Below are 26,833 nucleotides of genomic sequence, written 5' to 3'. Positions count from 1 at the left end.
GTCACTAAGATGACTAACATTAAATAACACAAGCATTTGCTTTTGTTACTAACTAGGTAGGTAGTGCACGGGTGTCTAACTTTGTCTGAAAGTGGGGGTGCAAAAGCTTGGGAGGGAGTGTGTGTGTGTCCAGAAAATTTGAGTGTAAACATTTCAACACAGTTTCTTAACAGGGGGAATCCATATTTATGAACCGAACAACTATTTTTCTTAGGTTTAGCCACAAATTATATTGGAAAATAGGCTTTGGTAAACCGTATATACTGTATACCGAGATATTTGGAAAATGCCACAGGATGGTTTTTCAATACCATTGAAACTATTTACTTTATACATTTGAATACTGATATGTACCTTAAGTAAATACCTGCAGTCAACTTGCACAGTACGTTCTGAATTTCACTTGTCACAATATTATGAAGCTTACGGTAGTCCCCAGTCACATGTCACGTGGTGTTTGTCCGGAGCCTTGTGAGTAACTCACTGTTGTGCAGCATGCTCCAGGTGATCTAATTACAGTAAGGAATTCACAGCTACATTTTTGCCAGCTAGATATCTTATAACTATTAAGTTACTGTCTAAAATGTGCTAAATGCTCTGCAGTTGTGCATTTTGGTGTGCTAATTTAGTAGCTATTTAGCTATCTAGTTAAGTGGTTAGCTATGTCCTAAATCAATTATTTGCTTGGTAACAGCATAGAATCCCCTCATAGATCAAGAGCCTTGCTGCCTATTTGTTTTGCGCGTGCAGCAAACTGTGAGTAGCATTTGAGTAACTTATTCTAATTTTTAAAATTTACATTTGGGCAAAACAGTTAAGAACATTCTTATTTACATATACTTGTATAGTTTAGATCCGAAGCTCTACAAAATGTTTGCAATGCACTCATCAGCATTTAGTTAGCATTCCCTATGGAATTTTACATGTACACTGAACAAAAATATATACGCAACATGGAAATGGTTGGTCTCATGAGCTGAAATAAAAGATTGCAGAAATGTTCCATACGAACAATGCTTATTTCTCTCAAATTTGGTGGCTAAATGTGTTTCCATACCTGTTAATAAGCATTACTCCTTTGCTAAGATAATCCACCTACCTGACAGGTGTGGCATATCAAGGAGCTGATTATTACACAGGTGCACCTAAAAGGCCACTCTAAAATGTGCAGTTTTGTCACACAACACAATGCCATAGGTGTCTCAAGTTTTGAGGGAGTGTGAAATTGGCATGCTGACTCATGGAATGTCCAACAGTGCTGTTGCCAGAGAATTTAATGTTTATTTCTCTACCATAAGCTGCCTGAAATATTGTTTTAGAGAATTTGTCAGTACATCCAACTTGCCCCACAATCGCAGACCATGTGTATGGCGTTTTGTGGGCGAGAGGTTTGCTGATGTCAATGTTGAGTGCCCCATGGTGGCTGTGAGGTTATGGTATGGGCAGGCATGAGCTTTGGACCACGAACAAAATAGCATTTTATCGGTGGCAATTTGAATGCACAAAAATACTGTGACGTGATCCTGAGGCCCATTTTGAAGACCATTTTGATCAGATCTGTATTCCCAATCATGTGAAATCTGTAGATTAGGGCCTAATGAATTTATTTCAATCGACTGATTTTCTCATAAGAACTGTAACTCAGTAAAATCTTTGAAATTGTTTCATGTTTGTTTTTGTTCAGTATACTTGTTAGCATTGCTAACCTTCGGATGACAGAATATTAGTGGGGTTTGACAACAGCGCCCCCTGTGTTCAGTGCCAGTATTATCAAATATCCCAGTATGACAGTCTCGTTACCACCCAAGCCTATTGGGGGGAAAAGTGTTTAAATTACTAGATTACTAACCTATTCCCTTCCCACGAAAATCCCACCCCCAATAATTAAATAACAGGTCTGAAACCCTAACAACCCTGGGACTCTCAAACATCCCTTCCTTGAAAATCCCACTGATAGTGATCGATTGATAGGTCTGAAATAGAGGTCGACCGATTTAATTGGAATGGAAGATTTAATTAGGGCCGATTTCGAGTTTTCATAACAATCGGTGATCTGCATTTTCAGACACCGATTGTGGCCGATCGGTGTCCGATCGGAAAGTTCCGGCGCCGACAGAGATGGCCGCCTCGCTTCGCGTTCCTAGGAAACTATGCAGTTGTTGTTTTTTTTTACGTGTTATTTCTTACATTAGTACCCCAGGTCATCTTAGGTTTCATTACATACAGTCGAGAAGAACTACTGAATATAAGAGCAGCGTCAACTCACCATCAGTACGACCAAGAATTTGACTTTCGCGAAGCGGATCCTGTGTTCTGCCTTTCACCCAGGACAACGGAATGGATCCCAGCCGGCGACCCAAAAAAACAACTTCGTAAAAGAGGGAAACGTAGCGGTCTTCTGGTCAGACTCCGGAGACGGGCACATCGTGTACCACTCCCCAGTATACTTCTCGCCAATGTCCAGTCTCTTGACAACAAGGTTGACGAAATCCGAGCAAGGGTAGCATTCCAGAGGGACATCAGAGACTGTAACGTTCTTTGCTTCACGGAAACTTGGCTCACTGGAGAGACTCTATCGGAGTCGGTGCAGCCAGCTGGTTTCTCCATGCATCGCGCCGACAGAAACAAACATATTTCTGGTAAGAAGAGGGGCGGGGGCGTATGCCTTATGGCTAACGAGACGTGGTGTGGTCACAAAAGCATACAGGAACTCAAGTCCTTCTGTTCACCTGATTTAGAATTCCTCACAATCAAATGTCGACCGCATTATCTACTAAGGGAATTCTCTTCGATTATAATCACACCCGTATATATTCCCCCCCCCCAAGCAGACACATCGATGGCTCTGAACGAACTTTATTTGACTCTTTGCAAACTGGAATCCATACATCCTGAGGCTGCATTCATTGTAGCTGGGGATTTTAACAAGGCTAATCTGAAAACAAGACTCCCTAAATTGTATCAGCATATCGATTGCGCAACCAGGGCTGGCAAAACCTTGGATCACTGCTATTCTAACTTCCGCGACGCATATAAGGCCCTGCCCCGCCCTCCTTTCGGAAAAGCTGACCACGACTCCATTTTGTTGATCCCTGCCTACAGACAGAAACTAAAACAAGAAGCTCCCGCGCTGAGGTCTGTTCAACGCTGGTCCGACCAATCTGATTCCACACTCCAAGACTGCTTCCATCACGTGGACTGGGAGATGTTTCGTATTGCGTCAGACAACAACATTGACGAATACGCTGATTCGGTGTGCGAGTTCATTAGAACGTGCGTTGAAGATGTCGTTCCCATAGCAACGATTAAAACATTCCCAAACCAGAAACCGTGGATTGATGGCAGCATTCGCGTGAAACTGAAAGCGCGAACCACTGCTTTTAATCAGGGCAAGGTGACCGGAAACATGACCGAATACAAACAGTGTAGTTATTCCCTCCGCAAGGCAATCAAACAAGCTAAGCGTCAGTATAGAGACAAAGTAGAATCTCAATTCAACGGCTCAGACACGCGGTATGTGGCAGGGTCTACAGTCAATCACGGATTACAAAAAGATAACCAGCCCTGTCACGGACCAGGATGTCTTGCTCCCAGGCAGACTAAATAACTTTTTTGCCCGCTTTGAGGACAATACAGTGCCACTGACACAGCCTGCAACCAAAACATGCGGCCTCTCCTTCACTGCAGCCGAGGTGAGTAAAACATTTAAACGTGTTAACCCTCGCAAGGCTGCAGGCCCAGACGGCATCCCCAGCCGCTCCCTCAGAGCATGCGCAGACCAGCTGGCTGGTGTGTTTAAGGACATATTCAATCAATCCCTATCCCAGTCTGCTGTTCCCACATGCTTCAAGAGGGCCACCATTGTTCCTGTTCCCAAGAATGCTAAGGTAACTGAGCTAAACGACTACCGCCCCGTAGCACTCACTTCCGTTATCATGAAGTGCTTTGAGAGACTAGTCAAGGACCATATCACCTCCACCCTACCTGACACCCTAGACCCACTCCAATTTGCTTACTCCCCAAATAGGTCCACAGACGATGCAATCTCAACCACACTGCACACTGCCCTAACCCATCTGGACAAGAGGAATACCTATGTGAGAATGCTGTTCATCGACTACAGCTCGGCATTTAACACCATAGTACCCTCCAAGCTCGTCATCAAGCTCGAGACCCTGGGTCTCGACCCCGCCCTGTGCAACTGGGTACTGGACTTCCTGACGGGCCGCCCCCAGGTGGTGAGGGTAGGCAACATCTCCACCCCGCTGATCCTCAACACTGGGGCCCCACAAGGGTGCGTTCTGAGCCCTCTCCTGTACTCCCTGTTCACCCACGACTGCGTGGCCACGCACGCCTCCAACTCAATCATCAAGTTTGTGGACGACACAACAGTGGTAGGCTTGATTACCAACAACGACGAGACGGCCTACAGGGAGGAGGTGAGGGTCCTCGGAGTGTGGTGTCAGGAAAATAACCTCACACTCAAAATCAACAAAACTAAGGAGATGATTGTGGACTTCAGGAAACAGCAGAGGGAACACCCCCCTATCCACATCGATGGAACAGTAGTGGAGAGGGTAGCAAGTTTTAAGTTCCTCGGCATACACATCACAGACAAACTGAATTGGTCCACCCACACAGACAGCATCGTGAAGAAGGCGCAGCAGCGCCCCTTCAACCTCAGGAGGCTGAAGAAATTTGCCTTGTCACCAAAAGCACTCACAAACTTCTACAGATGCACAATCGAGAGCATCCTGGCGGGCTGTATCACCGCCTGGTACGGCAACTGCTCCGCCCACAACCGTAAGGCTCTCCAGAGGGTAGTGAGGTCTGCACAACGCATCACCGGGGGCAAACTACCTGCCCTCCAGGACACCTACACCACCCGATGTCACAGGAAGGCCATAAAGATCATCAAGGACAACAACCACCCGAGCCACTGCCTGTTCACCCCGCTATCATCCAGAAGGCGAGGTCAGTACAGGTGCATTAAAGCTGGGACCGAGAGACTGAAAAACAGCTTCTATCTCAAGGCCATCAGACTGTTAAACAGCCACCACTAACATTGAGTGGCTGCTGCCAACACACTGACTCAACTCCAGCCACTTTAATAATGGGAATTGATGGGAAATTATGTAAAATATATCACTAGCCACTTTAAACAATGCTACCTAATATAATTTTTACATACCCTACATTATTCATCTCATATGTATATACTGTACTCTATATCATCTACTGCATCTTTATGTAATACATGTATCACTAGCCACTTTAACTATGCCACTTTGTTTACATACTCATCTCATATTTATATACTGTACTCAATACCATCTACTGTATCTTGCCTATGCCGCTCTGTACCATCACTCATTCATATATCTTTATGTACATATTCTTTATCCCCTTACACTTGTGTGTATAAGACAGTAGTTTTGGAATTGTTAGTTAGATTACTTGTTGGTTATTACTGCATTGTCGGAACTAGAAGCACAAGCATTTCGCTACACTCGCATTAACATCTGCTAACCATGTGTATGTGACAAATACAATTTGATTTGATTTACATTGCACTCCACGAGAAGACTGGCAGGCTGGACGACCTGTTTCGCGAGAGCCGCAAGAAGCCAAGGTAAGTTGCTAGCTAGCATTAAACTTTCCTGCATTTGCCATCAGCTCTTCACTGTGCTTCAAGCATTAGGCTTGAAGTCATAAACAGCTCATCAACTCCTAAGATTAGGCTGGTGTAACCGATGTGAAATGGTTAGCGGGTTGCGCCAATAGCTTTTCAATCGGTGACATCACTCGTTCTGAGACCTTGAAGTAGTTGTTCCCCTTGCTCCGCGGCTTTTGTGGAGTGATGGGTAATGATGCTTCGAGGGTGGCTGTTGTCGATTTGTCCCTGGTTCAAGCCCAAGTAGGGGAAAGGAGAGGGACGGAAGCTATACTGTTACACTGGCAATACTGTAGTGCCTATAAGAACATCCAATAGTCAAAAGTATATGAAATACCAAATAATATAGAGAGAAATAGCTACAATAACTATAGCTATAATAACTACAACTTCTAACTTCTTACCTGAGAATATTGAAGACTCATGTTGAAAGGAACCACCAGCTTTCATATGTTCTCATGTTCTGAGCAAGGAATTGAAATGTTAGCTTTTTTACATGGCACATATTGCACTTTTACTTTCTTCTCCAACACTTTGTTTTTGCATTATTTAATCCAAATTGAATGTTTCATTATTTGAGCCAAAATTTATTTTATTGATGTATTATATTAAGTTAAAATAGGTGTTAATTCAGTATTGTTGTAATTGTCTTTATTACAAATAAATAAATAAAAATACAAAATCGGCTGATTTAATCGGTATTGTTTTTTTGATTCTCCAATAATCGGTCGACCTCTAGTCTGAAACCCTACCAACTCTGTGACTGTCTCAAATACCCTGCTCCACCATGACAATCCCACCCACAGGGATGGATTGACAGGCCAACCTGCTAACCTCTCTGGGGTAGGGGGCAGTATTTTGACATCCAGATGAAAAGCGTGCCCAAAGTAAACTGCCTGTTGCTCAGGCACAGAAGCTAGGATATGCATATAATTGGTTTAGATTTAGATAGAAAACACACTAAAGTTTTTAAAACTGTTAAAATTATGTCTGTGAGGACAACAGAACTGATATGGCAGGCGAAACCCGAGGACAACCCCCCCCACACTATTTTCAATGGCTAGTACTATAATTTATAAGCCCAAGTCCTCCCAAATTGCAGTTCCAAGGGCTTCCCCTAGATGTCAACAGTCTTTAGAAGGAGTTTCAGGCTGGTTTTTGGAAAAAGTGTAGTTTTTCTAGGTGGCTCCCATTTTGGCTGTAGTGTTGCCAAACGCGTGGAGGAAATCTGACACGACGGCTGGATTAACAAGAAGTTGAGCTTTATTTTGATGTATAACACATATTTTCAAGAATGTTAAATATTTGAATTTAGTATTTTTTGAATTTCGCGCTCTGCAATTTCACTGGATGTTGGTCAGGTGGGACGCTACCGTCCCACGTAACCTAGTGAGGTTAAGAATGTGCCCAGGATAAATACATAAAAATGTTATTGGTCGCATACACAAACTCAGCAAAAAAAGAAACGTCCTCTGTCAACTGCGTTTATTTTCAGCAAACTTAACGTGTAAATATTTATATGAACATAAGACTCAACAACTGAGACATAAACTGAACAAGTTCCACAGACGTGACTAACAGAAATGGAATTATCTGTCCCTGAACAAAGGGGGGGGGGTCAAAATCAAAAGTAAGTCAGTATCTGGTGTGGCCACCAGCTGCATTAAGTACTGCAGTGCATCTCCTCATGGACTGCACCAGATTTGCCAGTTCTTGCTGTGAGACGTTACCCCACTCTTCCACCAAGGCACCTGCAAGTTCCCGGACATTTCTGGGGGGAATGGCCCTAGCCCTCACCCCTCCGATCCAACAGGTCCCAGACGTGCTCAAAGAGATCTGGGCTCTTCACTGGCCATGGCAGAACACGAACATTCCTCTCTTGCAGGAAATCACGCACAGAACGAGCAGTATGACTGGTGGCATTGTCATGCTGGAGGGTCATGTCAGGATGATCCTGCAGGAAGGGTACCACATGAGGGAGAAGGATGTCTTCCCTGTAACGCACAGCGTTGAGATTGCCTGCAATGACAACAAGCTCAGTCCGATGATGCTGTGTCACCGCGTCAGACCATGACGAACCCTCCACCTCCAAATCGATCCCGCTCCAGAGTACATGTCTCAGTGTAACGCTCATTCCTTCGACGATAAATGCGAATCCGACCATCACCCCTGGTGAGACAAAACTGCAACTCGTCAGTGAAGAGCACTTTTTGCCAGTCCTATCTGGTCCAGCAACGGTGGGTTTTTGCCCATAGGCGACGTTGTTGCCGGTGATGCCTGGTGAGGACCTGCCTTACAACAGGCCTACAAGCCCTCAGTCCAGCCTCTCAGCCTATTGCGGACAGTCTGAGCACTGATGGAGGGATTGTGTGTTCCTGGTGTAACTTGGGCAGTTGTTGCCATCCTGTACCTGTCCCGCAGGTGTGATTTTTCTGATGTACCGATCCTGTGCAGGTGTTACATGTGGTCTGCCACTGCGAGGACGATCAGCTGTCCATTTTTACGAATTGTCTTTGAAAGACAGGGTCCTGAAAAAGGGACGTTTTCTTTTTTTGCTGAGTTTCTTTGGCAGATTTTATTGCGGGTGTTTCTAGCTGCAACAGTGCAGTAATATCAAACAATACACACATCTAAAAGTAAAATAATGGAATTAAGAAATGTATAAATATAAGGACGAGCTGTGTGTGTGTGTAGATATACAGTGCATTCGGAAAGACTCCTTTTTCCTGTCAATCTACACACTATCCCATAATGACAAAGGAAAAAACAGGTTTAAAAAATTATAATAAAATTTTAAATTGACATAAGTATTTAGAGCCTTTTGTCATGAGACTTGAAGTTGAGCTCGGGTGTATGTTTCCATTGATCATTCTTGATGTTTCTACAACTTGATTGGAGTCCATCTGTGGTAATTTCAATTGATTGGACATGATCTGGAAAGGCACACACCTGTCTATATAAGGTCCGACAGTTGACAGTGTATGTCAAGAATGAAAACCAAGCCACGAGGTTGAAAGAATTGTCCGTAGAGCTCTGCGACAGAATTATGTTGAGGAACAGTTCTGGGGAAGGGTACCAAAACATTTCCGCAGCATTGAAGGGCTCTAAGAACACAGTGGCCTCCATCATTCTTAAATGGAAGAAGTTTGGAACCACCAAGATTCTTCCTTAAGGTGGCCGCCAGGCCAAACTGAGCAATCGGGAGAAGGACCTTGGTCAGGGAGGTGACCAAGAACCAGAGTTCCTCTGTGGAGATGGGAGAACCTTCCAGAAGGAAGGACAATCATCTCTGCAGCACTCCACCAATCAGGCCTTTTTATTGTAGAGTGCCAGACAAAACCACTCAGTAAAAGCTACATGACCGCCAGCCAAAAGGCACCTAAAGGACTCTCAGACAATGAGAAACAAGACTCTCTGATCTGATGAAACCAAGTTTGAACTCTTTGGCCTGAATGCCAAGCGTCACATCTGGAAGAAACCAGGAACTGCTCATCTGGCCAATACCTTCCCTACGGTGAAGCGTGGTGGCAGCATGCTGTGGGGATGTTTATTTGCGGCAGGGACTGGGAGACTGGTCAGGATCGAGGGGAAAGATGAACGGAGCAAAGTACAGAGAGAGCCTTGATGACAACCTGCTCCTGAGGGCTCAGGGCCTTAGACTAGGGTGACGGTTCACATTCCAACAGGATAACGACCCTAAATACACAGCCAAGACAATGCAGGAGTGGCTTCGGGATAAGTCTCTGAAGTGGCGCAACCAGAGCCCGGACTTGAACCTGATCGAACATCTCTGGAGAGACCTGAAAATAGCTGTGCAACAACGCTCCCCATCCAACCTGACAGAGCTTGAGGATCTCAAAATCAAATTTTATTTGTCACACGCGCTGAATTCAACAGGTGTAGATCTTACAGTGAAATGCTACTTACAAGCCCTTAACCAACAATGCAGTTGTTAGAAATATAAGCAATAAAAGTAAGAAATATTTAGAGCAGCAGTAAAATAACACTAGCGAGGCTATATACAGGGGGTACCGGTACAGAGTCAATGTGTGGGGAAACCGGTTATTCAAGGTAATTGTGGTAATATGTAGGTGGAGTTATTAAAGTGACTATGCATAGATAATATCAGTAACGGTAGCGTAAAAGGGGGGCAAAGCAAATAGTCTGGAAGCCCTTTGGTCCTAGACTTGGCGCTCCGGTACCGCTTGCCATGCGGTAGCAGAGAACAGTCTGTGACTAGGGTGGCTGGAGTCTGACAATTATTAGGTCCTTCCTCCTGGCACCCCCTGGTATAGAGGTCCTGGATGGCAGGAAGCTTGGCCCCAGTGATGTACTGGGCCGTACGCACTACCCTCTGTAGTGTCTTGCGGTCGGAGGCCGAGCAGTTGCCATACCAGGCACTCATGCAACCCGTCAGGATGCTCTCGATGGTACAGCTGTAGAACCTTTTGTTCTGCAGAGAAGAATGGGATAAACTCCACAAATACTGGTGTGCCAAGCTTGTAGCGTCATACGCAAAAAGAATCGAGGCTGTAATTGCTTCCAAAGGTGCTTCAACAAATTACTGATTAACGGTTCTGTGTACTTATATAAATGTGATTTCATTTTTTAAATATTTTTTTATATACATTTGCAAAACTTTCTAAAAACCTGTTTTTGCTTTGTCATTATGGGGTATTGTGTGTAGATTGAGAGGGAGAAACTATTTAGTCCATTTTAGAATAAGGCTGTAACGTGACAATGTAAGGAGTCTGAATACTTTCCAAATGCACCGTATCATCGCTGTCTGGTCCACTGCCCGGTCTACATGTGCATTCCATCATCGCAGAATGATTAGGATTTGCCATAAGATGGGTCAGCAACATCACACACAGTCAGCAACATCACACAGCCCAGGATGTGAATAAGTGATTTTAAATAATGATTATAAGTAAGTGTGACCAACGTTATTCTCTTTTCCATGTCCTGACTGACTCAGTGGGAGCACTAGAAATCATTCAACAATGTAACTCGAGAGTTGTCAGATGGAGAATGGGGAGGTAAACTTGATTGTTAGATGTCTTCTGGCAGTTTTCTCTCTCAGCTGTGAACTTGCCAGCTCAGCTACCTGTCAAGTCAGTCAGTATAGCTTTCACAACTGATGGCCAGCTATTTGAATGACAGTTGACACTACCCAAACACTGAACTAATGGTCGACCGATTATGATTTTTCAATGTTGATACCGATTATTGGAGGACAAAAAGAGCCGATGCCGATTTAAAAATAAATAAATATATATATATATATATATATACACACACACGTTTGTAATAATGTCAATTGCAACAATACTTTTGGATGGGTGTTCTTAAGGTGATTCCACAGGTTGGTGTTTTTTAAATTCCCATTAGCCGTTGCTGACCCCATGCTTACATCTTTATCACAAATAAGACACCTTGCTTTCCCTGGTGCCAATTCCATGTAACAGTCCCACACTGGTGCTCTGCTTTTCTCTGCCATCTGTAAAACACACACACACACAGCTCTGAAGTGTCAATGATACTGAAGAGTCTGCTTAGGAGACAAATACTCTCAACTGTTTGAATAAAAATAGTGTTTTAAGTTACCTGTGATGAATGTTGAACACAAAACTATAATTTCTATATGCAGGAAATCTTATTTTAATAATGGGCTTGGTAAGAATTGACTACCAAAGTGTGAGTCATAATTCCCATGATACCTTCTAGCAAAATCTGAAAAGCGGTTCCTTCATTCATTTATTCCATAGGATATTTTTAGATTCACTTAAAATAAGGTCTGTGTTTCGTGTAGGCTTACACCACCTTGCCAATTTTATAACTGTAGATTTTCATAGGACAAGGTAACTCTGATCAATATTGGCTAAATATAAGCGAAGATCATATTTTTTAGAGTGGATTTATGAAAATATGTTGACAAACGTTACCTTATCCTAGTGAAATTTACACAGGTATCAAAACGCTGAGGCGGTTTAAGCCTGCACGAAACACAGACCTTATTTGAAGAGAATGTCTTGATCTACTATGGAAGACATGAACGGTAAAATAACGAAGGAACCCCTTTCAAGTTAAGCCGCAAGTTATTACAGGAATTATAATGCGTCGACTATTTCTCTCTAAACCACATACCTTTGACTATGAGTCTGCTGCTGCCTACCACCCCTCAATCAGACTGTGCTATCATAGACTTAACTATAATAAACACACAGAAATACGAGCCTTAGGTCAAATCCGAAAACTATCACCTCAAACAAAACGTTTATTCCGTTCCGTATTTTATCTTAACGGGTGGCATCCATGAGTCTAACTATTCCTGTTATATTGCACAACCTTCAATGTTATGTCATAATTATGTAAAATTCTGGCAAATTAGGCCGCCCAAACTGTTGCATATACACTGACTCTGTGCAATGAACTCGAGGTGACACAATTTCACCTGGTTAATATTGCCTGCTAACCTGGATTTCTTTTAGCTAAATATGCAGGTTTAAAAATGTATACTTGTGTATTGATTTTAAAAAAGGCATTGATGTTTATGGTTAAGTACACATTGGAGCAACGACAGTCGTTGATTGTTTTTTTTATAAGATAAGTTTAATGCTAGCTAGCAACTTACCTTGGCTTACTGCATTTGCATAACAGGCAGGCTCCTCGTGGAGTGCAATTGTAATCAGGTGGTTAGAGCGTTGGTCTGGTTAACTGTAAGGTTGCAAGATTGGATCCCCTGAGCTGACAAGGTAAAAATCTGCCGTTCTGCCCCTGAACGAGGCAGTTAACCCACCGTTATTGAAAATAAGAATGTGTTCTTAACAGACTTGCCTAGTTAAATAAAGGTATAAAAAAATAAAATGGCGCCCCAAAAATACAGATTTCCGATTGTTATGAAAACTTGAAATCGGCCCTAATTAATCGGTTGACCTCTACACTGAACCCCAATGTTCATTATAGTGTTTTGTTTTTGATTGGATGATAGTCAGTGCCAGTTAGTCATATCAATGTTCCCTTCTGTAGTGTATGCTATGCTTTCTCAATTTTTGTTACAGCGATAGTTACTCCGTACTACATACTGGTTTGATAAAGGTTAGACATCATTGGTAAATCATTTCTTCCCATGATTTTAAGCTTGATGGTTGAATTGTATTTAGATTTTTAAGACTGCTACAGCTTGGTTTGGAAATTATCTGCATTTTTCTGTCATACATTATTCTCTTTAAAAATTAGTTCACATTTTGTGGAACATTCTTTCATTGTTGAATCTGGATTCTTATTCAAATTGAATGATAATGAAAAATCAATTAAATCCAACAGTTGTTTCTAGTTAAGTGGGCTAGCTTATTGTTCCTGTTGGCTAAACCGCATTCTACTTCTGTGGAAGTAACTTAGTTGTCATGTTTTGTGACATAGCATATTTTCTTTTGTCCACTGAAATGCTTTTCAGGGCTTGAGAATAAACGTTATCCATGAGTGTATAGAAATTTGTGGGTTTTTCTAGTAGATATGATCCATGTAAAAGCAATGAATGAAGGTTGAATAGAAAGACCAAGAAGGAAGTGGAGAACTATATGGAACTCTGCACAAATATAATATGCGCAACTTTCTTTCCGGTTCCTTAATTTTTTTTTGCTCTTTGTATTAGTAGGCATAGGGTATCAATATCATTTGATACTGTATGCCTACGTTGCATAACCTTATTTTGGAACCAGGCTTTCTCCCGGGCGTGAGCCAGGTGGCCTGTCTTAGCCGAGTGTGATGTCTACTCAAAACAAAAGCATGCAGAGTAATGAGTAGGAATCTGTTTTCAAATTCAAAAGTGATTTCTTTTGATAGTTTTTATTGGGAAGGCAGATAAAGACTAATTTGACATTTCAAAACATGTTTTATCGAAAAGAGATGTTCTATGAATTTGATTTGATATGTTTCTGAAAATGTATCCTGCTCCGTTGTTGACAACACGACTGAGCAGCGCAGATTTAATGTTAGCTTTAAGAAGGGCGCTCCTCCCGCACTGCTTTTGCCCGTTTCCTAGTTTGTCATTTTAGAAATAGGCTAGACTTTACCATATCTAAGGCAGATAGTGTTAATGGTATTTCTCCTCTAACAATCCAGAGGTGCTGTCATGCCAATGATTAACCCATTGTTTGTGTGGCTTTAAGTATGAGTCTGACCTTTCCTGTAGTGGTTCACCGGTCAATGCCAAGACTTGCCAAACTAAATATGACGCTGTAGGTTCTGTTGACCCATAGCGGGTTTTTACTACTGACTGATTCACTATTCCCTTTCAGGGATATGATGATATCATTGTCACAATCACCCTTCAATTGGGAAGGATGAGTCACTCTTTGAAATTACAAATCATCATGAGACCTCTCTCTCCCCGGAGTGTTTACTCCTTGAGTCATTTCTGGCCTTCACTTGGTGTGTCAACTAGGCCCTTAAGGAAATTAGAGCTTACCCCAAATCAAGGAACTTGATTGAACCTTGGGATAAAAGTGAACAGGAAATATGTTTATTTGAAAAAATAACTAAACTGCTTGGGAGGAATAAAATGACTTCTACTAGCCTATTTTTATTTTCTGTGATCAGGAGCATCGTGGAGGTAGGCTAAATCTTTGATAATAGGAGATTAGCCTGGCTGTATCAGCTTTAGTTTAAGTTAAGACTTGACAGTCTCCTCTTGGCCTCAAGTTTTCACCTTAGTTTCCTCATGAATGCTCCAACTGCAGAGAAAATCTTGATGCAAGGCTCTTGAGCATAATTTTTCGCCTTGATTTGTATCCCATTGATAATGTCTATTTCATTCTCAGGATGTAGACCAGTACCTTGTTGCTTTTTCTGCGTCTGGCTGCAGGGTTCAGGATCACGGTTAGAAATGCCTCTTATTGACCTTGCCCAGTTGACCCCTGAACTCCCTGCTTTCTGGAAAGTTCAAATGCATACAGGATGTCCTGGCCAAACTGGAGATTTGGAGGTGGTTAGTGAAGGCTTGGGAAGCGCGGCGCCAATCTCCCCTAGGCCTTTGAGCCGAGGCCTGTGTACTTTTCACAGGTGAGCTGAAATACAGCAGCCTATGACAGAAGGTCTGCCAATGCTGGGGTGAGAAATATTCTGACATGATGCAAGTCCCTTCAGCAGCCAGGCACTGTTTGCACTCCGAGCCCCCTGGCCGCGTTGCAGATAAGCAGGCCTTTCTAGTCCCGGCCCTGCGGTTTACCTCCAACAAGCCCAAGACAAACCAGCAACCCCCATCACTGGAAGCATGATTTAAGAGCTTTTGATTTAAAATAGAAACAACCTTGTAATTTTGCACAGCGGCGTGAACCAGAGACAAGCTTTTCGGCCAAAACGAGGATTCCAAACTTGTGCCCTCAAGGACTGAACATTGAAGTGAGATGTTATGTCACACTGAAACTATATCCCAAGGGTTGAGTCCTCACATGTATACTCACTAAGCTCAGTGGGTTTTATAGCCTCACTGTTGCATGTGGACATAGACTTGTGATATGTGGACCTCCCTCCACTTTGAAGTGCTTATCAAGCATGTCTCTCCTTGAAAGGCACTTTGCTAGAGATCTAGCTAGTTAGTTCTGGATCAGAGGGAAGTCATTACCTCTCGTGTTTTTTGTATTACAAAATTCATTCATAAAGAGTTCCTAGGTTTGTTCTGAGGACCTACACTTGCCGTGCCAAGAAGCATGTGTCTCTTATGTAAAAAACATTGCTTAATCTCTCTGAGGGTGTTATCAGCAGTTTTTCCCAGGCTGTAGGGCCATGCCACGGCTAATCCAGGAGCATGTGTTCTGATTTAGGGCTCCACGGCCGTTTTGATGTCTACATTTTATTTTTGTCTTCTCCTCTGAGTTCCTCTCTCCTGGCCTACACACACCTCTAACCAGGGTGTAGATGTTTCTGTGTTTTATGTATTTCCACACTGCCCTGTTTTGAGGACTGCCTAAAAGTTCTGCCTGATGGGATGGAGTTTTGATCTGCCTGGTGATACCAGGCGATAAATTAGTTAATAGTTAATAACATCTGGTTTTCATTTTTCTCATCTCTACTCATACCACTTCCAGAAATTCTTGCTTGAGAAATTTCTCTTAGCTAAGAAGCTAAGCTATTTTTGTTTTATTTTTGACCATTTTAATTGGAAACCGAGTAAGGTACTTCGATACTACGGTACTACGGTACTAAGGTACTACGATTTGATATTGAGGTAACGGCTGCATTAGACCATTTTTAACCTCACTCCCCGATCTCATCTCTTGATTTAAAGAAATGTATTTTACATTTTTTTTCTCCCCCGTCCTGGTTGGTGTATGAATGCCATCTCTAACATTAGCTCCATGGTCTTGTCTGTTCTGAGATATAGAGTTTGAGCGGTCTCTACCTAGGATTACTTGAGTCCCTCATCTTGACACTAATAAGATTGAGTGAGACCTGACTACTACTTTTGGCTATGGCTTAGAGTTAGGGACTCCTACTGCATCTTAAGGTGAGTTTGACTAGGTGAGTCATGTTGTTTTGACAGGTTGGGATTGAGTTCAGCATTGCATATACATTTGCAAAAGGCTGGTGCTCTTTCTGTTAAAACGTCAAGGTTTTAAATTTTTTTTTTTTTTGATCTAAATACTCCTGCCATTTGCATTGGTTGTAAAACATGTTTCTACTTTACCTCTACAATCAATCCAGTTCAATTCAACTTTAATTGCACCCGTTTAACAGAAATTATTGCTCTTTGAATTAATCTCATACCACAAAATGTACAGTCGAGAGAGGGACACATGAATTGCAACCATGGATTTCACAGTACCTTGTCTGGTACTTGGCTCAGTAGAGGCTCTAACAGGAGGGGGGTTCACACTAGAACAAAAGCCAAGGCAGCACTGACCTGCGAGTCGAGGCAGGGGGTCCAGGGTCCTGGCCAGAGCTGATCTGAGAGCAGGTGACCAAGGCCACTGGCGGGGGGTGATATACCACTGAATGTTAGCATGGCCGGGAACAAAGCCCTGTGATTAGGAGGGGAAGTGATAAAGAAAGCGTATTGAGTTGAGAGCATGACTGCAACAAAACATTTTTCCTCCAAATGCTTCCATGAATTATGACCTCCGTCATTGGGTCAGGGCTCATTGTTAGCTATTCTCTCAGTGTCCAAGAACAGGAGAGGGAAAACAAGAGAAGGACTGGCGTCTGTCTCTTCTGAGCCATCCAAATTGCTGAGTTACTGGTTTTTGAAGGCTTGGTTTCCCTGAAGTCAAGCCTTTCATTCAGGTTGTTTTGAAATGTATGCAGCCGGTGTGGGTGGCTGAATTGTTGCTGCTGACTAAGAAAAGCCTCCTCGATGACAGAGAGTGCTCAACCATAGAGTGGCGTGTACAAATCTGCCCGGCTGCCATCAACTGTTTTCATCCTGAGAACAAACTCATGACATTTAGGACAAAAATGTTAAAGAATACAAAACAAACCTGCTGGGTAAAGACTGATCAGAGTCCTTTAATTATTTCTCCTTTTATTTAGAACCTTTGTGCAAATTTTCAATTAAGCATGTAACAAAATATATTGATGTATAAAATCTAAAAAGGTAAATAGAAAACACTTCAAAATAAATATAGGCCTAAAAAATATGTTTGGGGACTTGCCTGTTTTGCATATTATTTTGTTACATATCAATTTGCATTTGGTATCTTGGATCGAGTGTTAGCACCAACTCAGGAAACCCCCGTTTCTCGACCGTGTAAATTTGGGGCCATGTTTTTGCAGATGTAAGTTGTAACGGCAGCTGTTATCTCCTTCCATCTTCGTGATTCTTTGCCATATGTTGTGCCGCAGGCAAAAACCCTCTTGCAACGTCTGAGTCGGGCGTTTGTTTTGAGCTCTCAGCTCTACCTTTTTGGGTCTCATCCGTAGACTCTCCGTACTGTTTCACATGATTTTTGCGTAGTTGTTTGAGCCTGTTGTCGGGACCTCCCTGCGGCATATTTTGCAGAGGACGGATTTCTGGTCCGTGTCCAGACTTTTCATACCCAAATCCCGTCCATGCGACCGAAGTAGCCCCTCTTTTAGATACGAGCTCTGTGTCATGTTCACTCCATGTTTTTTTTTGTGTTGCAAATTTCCTTCCACACGGCACTTATGTAAGAGCGCAAAGCATCGTCCTATTGACAAAATATTGCCGCGAAGTGTGATTTGCAACGCAACTAAATAAACGATGAGCATAATATGAAACAATAGATGTTTTTATATCATCACACGATACACTGCTCAAAAAAATAAAGGGAACACTAAAATAACACATCCTAGATCTGAATGAATGAAATATTCTTATTAAATACTTTTTTCTTTACATAGTTGAATGTGCTGACAACAAAATCACACACAAATAATCAATGGAAATCAAATTTATCAACTCATGGAGGTCTGGATTTGGAGTCACACTCAAAATTAAAGTGGAAAACCACACTACAGGCTGATCCAACTTTGATGTAATGTCCTTAAAACAAGTCAAAATGAGGCTCAGTAGTGTGTGTGTGTGTGTGTGTGTGTGTGTGTGTGTGTGTGTGTGTGTGTGGCCTCCCTACAACGCCTGGGCATGCTCCTGATGAGGTGGCGGATGGTCTCCTGTGGGATCTCCTCCCAGACCTGGACTAAAGCATCCGCCAACTCCTGGACAGTCTGTGGTGCAACGTGGCGTTGGTGGATGGAGCGAGACATGATGTCCCAGATGTGCTCAATTGGATTCGGGTCTGGGGAACGGGCGGGCCAGTCCATAGCATCAATGCCTTCCTCTTGCAGGAACTCCTGACACACTCCAGCCACATGAGGTCTAGCATTGTCTTGCATTAGGAGGAACCCATCTCATCTCGATACCTAATGGCAGTCAGGCTACCTCTGGCGAGCACATGGAGGGCTGTGCGGCCCCCCCAAAGAACGTTCTCCACGGCATCTCCAGACTCTGTCACGTCTGTCACATGTGCTCAGTGTGAACCTGCTTTCATCTGTGAAGAGCACAGGGCGCCAGTGGCGAATTTGCCAATCTTGGTGTTCTCTGGCAAATGCCAAACGTCCTGCACGGTGTTGGGCTGCAAGCACAACCCCCACCTGTGGACGTCATGCCCTCATGGAGTCTGTTTCTGACCGTTTGCGCAGACACATGCACATTTGTGGCCTGCTGGAGGTCATTTTGCAGGGCTCTGGCAGTGCTCCTTCCTGCACAAAGGCGGATGTAGCGGTCCTGCTGCTGGGTTGTTGCCCTCCTACGGCCTCCTCCACGTCTCCTGATGTACTGGCCTGTCTCCTGGTAGCGCCTCCCTGCTCTGGACACTACGCTGACAGACACAGCAAACCTTCTTGCCACAGCTCGCATTGATGTGCCATCCTGGATGAGCTGCACTACCTGAACCACTTGTGTGGGTTGTAGACTTCCTCTCATGCTACCACTAGAGTGAAAGCACCGCCAGCATTCTAAAGTGACCAAAACATCAGCCAGAAAGCATAGGAACTGAGAAGTGGTCTGTGGTCACCACCTGCAGAACCACTCCTTTATTGGGGGTGTCTTGCTAATTGCCTATAATTTCCACCTGTTGTCTATTCCATTTGCAAACAGCATGTTTGATTTCACAGAAGTGTGATTGACTTGGAGTTACATTGTGTTTAAGTGTTCCCTTTTTTTTGTGCAGTGTATATCGTCATATCGCCCAGCCCTATTTGAATGTATTGAACTGATTTCACTCAGAACGTTGTTAGAAAACCAAGCTTTGTTTGAGTCTCTCGTAGAAAAGGCAACATGAAGTACAACTACAAACTGCCTGTGGAACTGTGTGTCCGTTCGCCTGTTGTAAAATATGGGCGGTGCTGCAGGTTTGTCCGTGATGTGCGGAAGTCCCTTTTAGGGTTGCAAAGGATCGGAAACTTTCCCGGTAAATTTCTGGGAATTTTCCATGGGAATTTGCGGAATTTTGCTTAAATTCATCAAAAGTTAGCTTATAACAGTTAACTTTTTTTGTGGGATACACAAGGCAATTCTAGATCTTGTTGGATATTGTTTTGTGAAACTCCCCAATTCAATGGAATTGCAACCCTCTGCATGCACAGTGCATTCTTCCATCACATGCACAGCTGATTCTCAAGATCTTGCACACTAGTAAGATGCTAATTGAGCCCACACTACTACACTGTCTGAGCCAAGGACTACATGCTTTCTGGTAAGTTTTGATTACAATACTGGGTGGGGTGAATATATTTTCTGTGACACATTATTTTTTGTTAACTAGTAAATAGTAGCCTACAGGAAAGTGTGTTTAAATCATTTCTAATCTTTTAACAATTTCTGCTGGTTAGTTTTTGCTACCATGTAGGTTTTAGCTTGCTTGAGCCTGCTAACTGAGTGCTAATTCACCTGTTTCCATACATGTTTCATTTAAAAACATTTATCTTACAAAGGAGTTTAATCTAACTGCTTAACTATTTATCTGTACATGGAATTGTATTTATTCATTTTCTTAATACATTTTTTTCTAATCTTTACAGGAAAATGCCACGGGCACTATCTGATGTGTGGAGACATTTCACTGCAGCTAATGTAGAAGGAAAAGCTGTGTACATTTTGCAAATACTGTGCAAAATCATATGTAAAGAATGCAACAAAGATGTAGAATCATCTGGCCAAGTCCACGAAGTTCCCTTAGCGCTCACAACAAGCAACCTCTGACTAAAGCTGTGTATTGCAACTGGTTCACCTCTGATGCTCACAGGCAAGGTGTATTGGAAGAGATTTCTGAATGTTTTTCACCAAGCATACACCCCTCCAACCAGACATGCTTTATCTACTCATTTGATGGATACAGAATTCAAGTAATGGTCAAGCAAATCAGAGATGGCAGGCTGTATTGCAATCATCTCTGATGCGTGGTCGAATGTTCGTGGGCAAGGACTAATTAACTACATCATCTCCACCCCTTAACTAGCATTCCACAAGAGCACAGACACAAGGGACAACAGACACACCGGTCTCTACATTGCAGATGAGCTGAAGGCAGTCATCAACGACCTTGAACCACAGAAGGTATTTGCACAGGTGACAGACAATGCTGTGAAAATAAAGGCTGCTTGGTCTAAAGTGGAGGAGTTCTACCCTCACATCACACCCATTGGCTGTGCTGCTCATGCATTGAATCTGCTCCTCAAGGACGACATGGCACTGAAAACAATGGATACACTCTACAAGAGAGCCAAGGAAATGGTTAGGTATTTGAAGCTTCATCAAGTTATAGCAGCAATCTACCTCACCAAGCAAAGTGAGAAGAATAAGAGCACCACATTGAAGCTGCCCAGCGACACCTGTTGGGGTGGAGTTATCATGTTTGACAGTCTCCTGGAGGGGAAGGAGTCTCGCCAAGAAATGGCTATATCACAGTCTGCCGACATGAACAGCCCCATCAATAGGATCCTCCTGGATGAATCATTTTGGGAGAGAGTGGTAAGCAGCCTGAAACTCCTGAAACCTATAGCAGTAACCATTGCACAGATTGAGGGAGACAATGCCATCCTGATGTTCAGACTCTGCTTGCAGATGTAGGAGAAGAAATCCATACTGCCCTGCCCACTTCACTGTTGCTCCAAGCAGAGGAAACTGCAATTTTGAAATACATCAAAAAGCGTGAAGACTTCTGCCTGAAGCCCATACACGCCGCTACGTACATGTTGGACCCCAAGTATGCTGGCAAGAGCATCCTGTCTGGCGCAGAGATCAACAAGGCCTATGGTGTCATCACTACCGTGAGGGCAAGGTTCTTGGCAGCCTGGCGAAGTACACTTCCAAACAAGGGCTTTGGAATGGAGATGCAATATGGCAGTCAAAATATCTCATCAGCCACCTGGTGGAAGGGACTTTGTGGATCTGAGGCTCTTTCCCCTGTTGCCTCCATCATCCTCCAAATCCCACCCAACATCAGCCGCTTCAGAGCGCAATTGGTCCTTATTTGGGAACACACACACCAAAGCACGCAACAGGCTGACCAATACAAGGGTTGAAAATTGGTGGCCATCCGGGCAAATTTGAGGCTTTTTGAGCCTGACAACGAGCCATCCTCAACAAGGTTGGAAAGTGACAGTGAAGATGAGGCGTCAAGAGTCTGATGTTCAAGGTGGACATTGAGGAGGTCCAGGGAGAAGACATGGAAGCCTGAGAGGAAGACAACCAAATCTTTAGTTTCTAGACTATAAATTTACAGATGCATGTTAAAGATGTTTTTGGGAGATGCAATGGATCATTGGTGATCATTCAATATTCCTTTTCTTTTGTTGCAGTGAAATCATCCCATGTGAAGAGTCAACTAATTTAATTAAAGTTCAATTTGTAACTAAATATATATTTTTATTTCTATTGGAAGGATTTAATAATTTCCAATTATGTCTACTTATGATAAACCTTTTACCTTTACGTTTCTGTCTCTGGTAAATATGTCCAATGCAAAAAAAAAAAACATTTTAAATGGTATTATTATAATTTACATATATTTCTGTTAAATCCCACGGAAAGTGTCCATCTCTGAATATTCCCCAAAATGCGTAACCCTACTTGCAGTCAAAGTATCTATATAACATCGTTCAAAATAACATTGGGATATGCATCTATCGATTAACCCCCCCCCCCATCACAAGCAAACACACTGTCCTACTCGAGTCTGCCAAATTAAGTAAAATCAAATCAAATTTTATTGGTCACATGCGTGTGTTTAGCAGATGTTGTTGCAGGTGAAGCAAAATGCTTGTGTTTCTAGCTCCGACAGTCTATGTATCCCTACTGTATGACCGTGGGCTTGCGTATGACTGGGCTTGCCTATGCGGGGTCCTACAGGCATAGACAGTCGGTTGACCTGAGAGCACCTGAGTGGCGAAGCTATGACACCCAGTATGAACACTCCCACAGACAATGACAAGCTCCTTTCCAAACAGCTGGCCTGCCCTGTAGGACAGCTGAGAGGGAGAGAGAAGAGGCATGGGGGACATTGAGTAACACCCATCTGATGACTCAGGAGTCTCTGTGCGTGTGTTCTGCAATGATCTTGAAGGCTCCCGCCACCTGTATGAGTTGAACCTGACCTAGGCCTCTGTACCAGAGAGGACGGTGTTGAAGGGGAATGTCAGGGTCAACGGGCAGTTGGAATAAACCAGTACAGCCAACGATAAAAGGAGAATCAAAGATGCACCAAGAGACGCTACAGAAAGTGCAGCTGGCTAAATAAACATCTATTCATTCAACTATATGTGTAGTGTCTGCAGCAACGGTCTGTTTCAAAACAATTAGTTAACCTCCCATGGGCCTGATTGCTCCACTCTAAAACTTCCCCAGTGTTTTGGTCATGAAGGGACTGCATTCCCTTACATCGTCTTCTTTCAATCAACGCGTCCAACATCAACACATCAGCCCTAGACTGAAATCCAACCGAATAACCCATGGAATGTTTTATCATATATCCTGACATGATGCCCAAAGCAAGGGACCAGGAAGTCACTACAGAAGGCTTCCCGATGGATAACCGCGTTCGACTTCATGAAGCCCACCAGAGTATGGCGGCAGAAGGTTGAAATTCCCCACATTAAAAAAAACATTGTGCCAGGTGCACTGGGTAGCAATGAAAATATAAATAAAACACTATTAAATTATTTTTTTACAATAGCAAGCCTGGTTGACCCAGAGGGAGGTTCATCCTCTCCTTATACATGTGCCGGTAGTGTGGTGCTGGAAGGCCAGATTATTTATCTGGGCTAATTGCTGAGAGGGGGGCTTAGGGGGAAAACTGGCTAGCCCGTGCATGCATGTCTGTGATTAGCTGCAGCAAGGGAGATGCACGTTTAAACACACACACCCAACATAAACAGGGTGGGTTTTACCATCGCTGGGCTGGTGTCGTATCATGCTGGAGAGAATCCCGATGAGTTCATGTATATCTGCAGCGGGGGCTGTGCGCACCACAGCACTCATAAGGACAAAAGGCTCCAACTCTGTTGCTCTTACAGGATTAAGCTTGCCAGTTAACATTGGAAACCGACAAGCTTTTTGCTGCCAGTGGTTATTATAATCATCAAAGCCTCAACTTTTATTAGGTGTCCACTAAAAACACAAACAGATTCCGTAGTTGTGCAGCAACATATAGGTCGAGCCCCATTGAAGCATTGCACACAGCAGGTGCCTCCTGCTTCTGCATACACAGTGTAGGTCACTCTATGGTACAGACTACAGAGACTATTCCTACCCCAACAAGGCCTCTGAGCAGACACTTTGCCTGTGCTCTCAAGGGACTGTCTTTACTCGAGGCCCAAAGGTGAAGAAAAAAAGACGCCTGAGGGAGGCCGGTCGGCAGCGTTTTAAAAGACTTTTGGCAGAACATGCCATTGTATAAACAATGGAGCGACGCAAGGGAAAAGAGATGGGGAGAGAGGGAGCAAAGAAGGGGGGCCCAGCAGAGGGACTGACCCTGGCTGACTGTCGGGGCTGGAGCAGTGGGTTGGGCCGTCCCTTTGCAACGTGCCCCTGCCCTGTGCCACTGGCCCCCGGCCCTGATCTTATCTGACCCCAGCGCTCTGGCCCTTTCTTCCCCTCCCCGCACACAGCGGGATATTTTTCTTGGGACCAAGCCCTTCCTACTATTTAACAGCAGGTCAGGATCCCGAGCTGGGCAGGTCACCCTCTAGTGTGTGGAAATGACATGGGCTGTGTATTAAAGACAAGTAGACATTTCATAACAGTTTATACCAGGGGTGTCAAACATATGGCCCGAGTGCCGGATCCAGCCCGAGAGAGGGTCCAAGCCGGCCCAGGGTCGCTGGTAGTTTGGGGGAAGGGGACAAACTCAAGATACTTTAAAATGACTTTAGTTTCTTGACTGTGTCCTGCTCGCTAATACTCATCTAAATTAAAGCTAAACCGTTAGTGAGCATCGTAAATTCCAAAAACGATGAATAGAGCACTATTTTTTTTTGCTAATTTTGACCGCAAGGAAATATAACCAATTTGCAGTGTGGCCTTCCGGACCTCATTGAAGACCAAATGCAGCCCCCAGGGCAAAGTTAGTGGAACACCCCAAGTGTCGACAGTATACCAGTATGGGACTTTTGAGGCCACTCATTGTTAAACATTGCTGGATGGTTTGCACTGAAGTCAATGCACAAAGCAGAGCACTGGGGTAATTTGAGGCAGCATCATCCATTGGATTTGTCACGTGTGTGTGTGTGTGTGTGTGTGGTATACAGTGGGGAGAACAAGTATTTGATACACTGCCGATTTTGCAGGTTTTCCTACTTACAAAGCATGTAGAGGTCTGTAATTTTTATCATAGGTACACTTCAACTGTGAGGGACGGAATCTAAAACAAAAATCCAGAAAACCACATTGTATGATTTTTAAGTAATGAATTTGCATTTTATTGTATGACATAAGTATTTGATCACCTACCAACCAGTAAGAATTCTGGCTTTCACAGACCTGTTCGTTTTTCTTTAAGAAGCCCTCCTGTTCTCCACTCATTACCTGTATTAACTGCACCTGTTTGAACTCGTTACCTGTATAAAAGACACCTGTCCACACACAATCAAACAGACTCCAACCTCTCCACAATGACCAAGACCAGAGAGCTGTGTAAGGACATCAGGGATAAAATTGTAGACCTGCACAAGGCTGGGATGGGCTACAGGACAATAGGCAAGCAGCTTGGTGAGAAGGCAACAACTGTTGGTGCAATTATTAGAAAATGGAAGAAGATGACGGTCAATCACCCTCGGTCTGGGGCTCCATGCAAGATCTCACCTCGTGGGGCATCAATGATCATGAGGAAGGTGAGGGATCAGCTCAGAACTACACGGCAGGACCTGGTCAATGACCTGAAGAGAGCTGGGACCACAGTCTGAAAGAATTAGTAACACACTACGCCGTCATGGATTAAAATCCTGCAGCGCACGCAAGGTCCCCCTGCTCAAGCCAGCGCATGTCTGGGCCCATCTGAAGCTTGCCAATGACCATCTGGATGATCCAGAGGAGGAATGGGAGAAGGTCATGTGGTCTGATGAGACAAAAATAGAGCTTTTTGGTCTAAACTCCACTCGCCGTGTTTGGAGAAAGAAGGATGAGTACAACCCCAAGAACACCATCCCAACTGTGAAGCATTGAGGTGGAAACATCATTCTTTGGGGATGCTTTTCTGCAAAGGGGACAGGACGACTGCACCGTATTGAGGGGAGGATGGATGGGGCCATGTATCACGAGATCTTGGCCAACAACCTCCTTCCCTCACTAAGAGCATTGAAGATGGGTCGTGGCACGGTCTTCCAGCATGACAAGGACCCGAAACACACAGCCAGGGCAACTAAGGAGTGGCTCCGTAAGAAGCATCTCAAGGTCCTGGAGTGGCCTAGCCAGTCTCCAGACCTGAACCCAATAGAAAATCTTTGGAGGGAGCTGAAAGTCCGTATTGCCCAGCGACAGCCCCGAAACCTGAAGGATCTGGAGAAGGTCTGTATGGAGGAGTGGGCCATAATCCCTGCTGCAGTGTGTGCAAACCTGGTCAAGAACTACAGGAAACGTATGATCTCTGTAATTGCAAACAAAGGTTTCTGTACCAAATATTAAGTTCTGCTTTTCTGATGTATCAAATACTGTCTCTCACAGTTGAAGTGTACCTATGTTAAAAATGACAGACCTCTACATGCTTTGTGAGTAGGAACACTGCCGATTTTGCAGGTTATCAAATACTTGTTCTCCCCACTGTATCTGGAGAGACCTGAAAATAGCTGTGCAGCGACGCTCCCCATCCAACCTGACAGATCTTGAGAGGATCTGCAGAGAATAACGGGAGAAACGCCCCGAATACAGGTGTGACAAGCTTGGAATGTCATACCCAAGAAGACTCGAGGCTGTAATCGCTGCCAAAGGTGCATCAGCAAAGTACTAAGGGTCTGAATACTTAAGTAAATGTAATATTTGTTTATTTTCAATACATTTCTCAATAAGGCACCTGCAAGTTCCCGGACATTTCTTGGGGGAATGGCCCTAGCCCTCACTCTCTGATCCAACAGGTCCCAGACATGCTCAATGGGATTGAGATCCGGACTCTTGGCAGAACACTGACATTCCTGTCTTGCAGGAAATCACGC

At 43.7% G+C, this 26,833-nt stretch overlaps 1 protein-coding gene across 2 annotated transcripts in view; it reads left to right on the top strand.

The window, feature by feature from the left end:
• The window catches only part of atp13a3 (ATPase 13A3), a 52,243-nt gene that overhangs the window by 785 nt on the left and 24,625 nt on the right, over positions 1–26,833 (top strand). The gene's annotated exons all lie outside the window — the stretch shown is intronic.

Source organism: Oncorhynchus tshawytscha, linkage group LG06 (genome assembly GCF_018296145.1).
Source record: "Oncorhynchus tshawytscha isolate Ot180627B linkage group LG06, Otsh_v2.0, whole genome shotgun sequence".
NCBI classification, from domain to species: domain Eukaryota; kingdom Metazoa; phylum Chordata; class Actinopteri; order Salmoniformes; family Salmonidae; genus Oncorhynchus; species Oncorhynchus tshawytscha.
The sequence above is the reverse complement of the archived record's forward strand: the minus strand, read 5'-3'. Positions and strand labels throughout refer to the sequence as shown.